Genomic DNA, 3,236 nt, shown 5'->3' on the forward strand with positions numbered 1-3,236 from the left:
CCCAGGCCCCCGAATGATGTGGGCAATGAGGAGAAATTTGGGAAAAACACATGAGATGACCAGCAAGGAGTTTCTGATGTCAAGCGCAAAAGGTCTTTTTTTTAACCAAGCGTTGAACTGTAAAGCAAAATCCTCACTAGTGAGTGGTGAGAGGCCTATTTAAGTGCATTGTCATGAATGAATATCCAATTATTACCAAAGCTAACCTCATTAATGTGCAGTTTCTCATTCTCCTGCTGACTGGATAGAAACTAGGTAGTGGCAATTCCTGACATGAAAGATTACTTGGCAACTCTTGCAGCCTACTCCTCTCGACCTCCATCTTGGACACCAGATACCAATATCTCAGGGCACACTCCATGGACTGTGACTGCACACACACCTCTCCACAGACATTGACATCTGACAAGTACCAGCCTCAGCACACCCTTGTGGCACATATCCAATCCACTGATAGTACATCTTTGTGCAATAATGCCATACTTTGCACTGGTATTGGAAGACTGCTACCAGCTCTCTTTGCATACAGGGACAGCTTGTGGACTAGACCAGGCTACATCTCAGGGCTGCTCATCCATTCTTATAGCACTCTCTCACTTTGTGCCAACATTGAATCAGCAGCATCGTCCCTTGCCTTGCATTTTTGCTCTTTGCTTCCTCAATCTCAACTTAAACACTTCTAATACTTGCCTTTTAGTGTACACACAATTGTCATCAATAATCAGTCAAGAGTGTAGTCATTTTATTAGTGTCATCATGCTAAGTCACTCTGTCAGCTACATACGTTCTAAGAATACATCCACTAAAAGTCAAGATGTTTGGAGGGGGAGGTTTCAGAGACCAAATTTACAAGAGAGGAACTGGGAACTTATTGTGGGGTTTGAAAGCAGCATGCTGGGATGTGGAGAGGATTACTACTGTGAAGGGGCCATTCACTGGATGAGGAGGGGCTGAGGCAATAGAGCATTGAAGGAAAAGGGTAAACTTAGACTGGGGTCATTGACAATCAGCAATTTCTGGCTTCAACAGTGTGGGAAAAAGGTCTGCCACCCTGCCCACCCACAGCATGGCGACATAAGAAACACAGACGCTGGCCTGCAAAACACAGAAATCAAGCCTGCCAACACATACAGAAACTATCCAGAGTGCTCCAGTCTTGGCCAAACAGGCTAACATAGAAATCAGACATGGCCAAGCTACTCTCACCCCAGAGAATACATTTCCTAAAACAGCTTTCACAATCAGCTCCCAGCCAGAATAGCACTGTGGTCCCAACACCCTAAGGGCAGGCTCATTTCCCATTGAAGCTGATACCACACAAACAAAGAGGCAGACCGATGGACCTAGGAAGACTTCACTGGCAGGAGGAACACAATGGACACACCAGAATGCCAGGAGAAGGGACATTTACACATATTTGCACGGACGGGAAATACAATGAAGAAATCTGTAGTAGGCATTCTCACCCACTCGAGTAAAAAATGAGGTCTGCAGATGCTGGAGATCACAGCTGAAAATGTGTTGCTGGTCAAAGCACAGCAGGCCAGGCAGCATCTCAGGAATAGAGAATTCGACGTTTCGAGCATAAGCCCTTCATCAGGAATCACAGAGATGGCTGGAATCTCCTGTGTCAATTACAAATGAATTGCTACTGCCAGATGCTTGATTAACTTCCATTCAGTTTATTCTTGTTTTAAACTCTTTGCAATTTTCACCATTGTACTGCAACTGGTTTAGAATTATCACCTTTGTGTTGTACCCCTTAAAGCATGCCTACACCTTGTGTTCTGGGAAGAACATTCTAGCCATCTGTGCAGAGAATCAGTTCTGTGTCAGCCTGGTCAATTTCTCTTCTGCGATGTCACTTTGTTTACTTAAACTGCTTGTCAATTTCACCGCAATCCTTGTTTGTGGTCTCTGATCCATTGGGCTCAATTTCTCTGACAAACATGATGCCAGTGAATGACTATGTCTGGGGGTGAAGTGGGGAAATGAAGAGTTAAATGGATGGGTTAGATAGGAATGTGGGATTGTTCAAAGCCAATGGTGTTAATCCAAGAAAGAACATCTATTTTTAGAGCCTCACCAAGGGTGAGAGGGTGAGCTTTAGATTTACTGTGTGAGGACAGACCACTGGTTTCTTCCATTGTGTGGTAAATAACGAGTGCACAATGGAGATAAAGATGGCAGCCACCACATCCATAGTGGGAAGGTTAAGTGACTCACTTGCGAGTGAGGGGGCTTCATCTTCAAACAATGCAGCCCCCCCCCCCCCGCCTTCAAAGTGCAACAGCATTACAGAGACACAAATACAGTACAAGTGAAAGACACATGCAAACACTATGCACTAAACACCTTAGGTATTAACCCACTCTGTGAAGTCCCACATCTAGCCCTATGCACTCTTGATCACATCATGCAGCATCAAGAATCAGTCCCATTGTGATGCACAAGCAATGCATTGCAGCCTGAAAAGATTTACCCTAGATGTAAAAGTAGTAAGCACCTTCCAAGTTCTCAGATCTTGCACATGTGGTGTAGAAGCTGCTCACTTCACACCACAAGAGTTTTAGGACATAAAATCTTGTGTAGTGATAAAGACAACGAGGCTCCATACTTTCAGTCTTTTGGTTACAACAAGTGAAACATCTGCTCCCACAGCTGATGATAGAAAGTGAACATGTATAAACAAATGTGAGAATCAGTTTGTGTCAGTCATGCCTTCTACATGCCCTGAGAATGTTGTCTTTCTTTTCCTCCCTGTAAGTCTCGGTGCAGTCCCTGGGTCACTGAATGTGTCCTGTGTTTGAACCCATTGGCCTTAGAGTTCCAGTTGGGTGATTGAGAGTTTTTTGGCTACTAGGGCAAGACATGGCAGGCTCACCCTCCTTGGCTTTACTCTCACAAGGCTGAGGGAAGCAGGCAGTTAAAGGCCTAGCCATCTTGGGATAATACTGGGAGTCTTGTATGTGGCTTCCATTTCAATTGATGCCTACTGGTATTGCTCTGTGTTCTTGTGAGGAACGGGCAATTGGAGTGCCGTCATGGTCCCTCAACCCCCATGTCACCGTACTCTAGGTGCTGAGATCCAATAGCTAGAGTAATGGAGTGGACATTTGTTTGTCTATCCAGCAAGTTCTGAGGCCTGGACCTGGCTTTCCATGGTGTCACTAACCATTGCTTGGAGGAAGGTTACATGCTAGAGGCAGCATGTTCCCAGTGTAGAGTCCTCCAAC

The sequence above is a fragment of the Hemiscyllium ocellatum genome, chromosome 3 (genome assembly GCF_020745735.1).
Source record: "Hemiscyllium ocellatum isolate sHemOce1 chromosome 3, sHemOce1.pat.X.cur, whole genome shotgun sequence".
NCBI classification, from domain to species: domain Eukaryota; kingdom Metazoa; phylum Chordata; class Chondrichthyes; order Orectolobiformes; family Hemiscylliidae; genus Hemiscyllium; species Hemiscyllium ocellatum.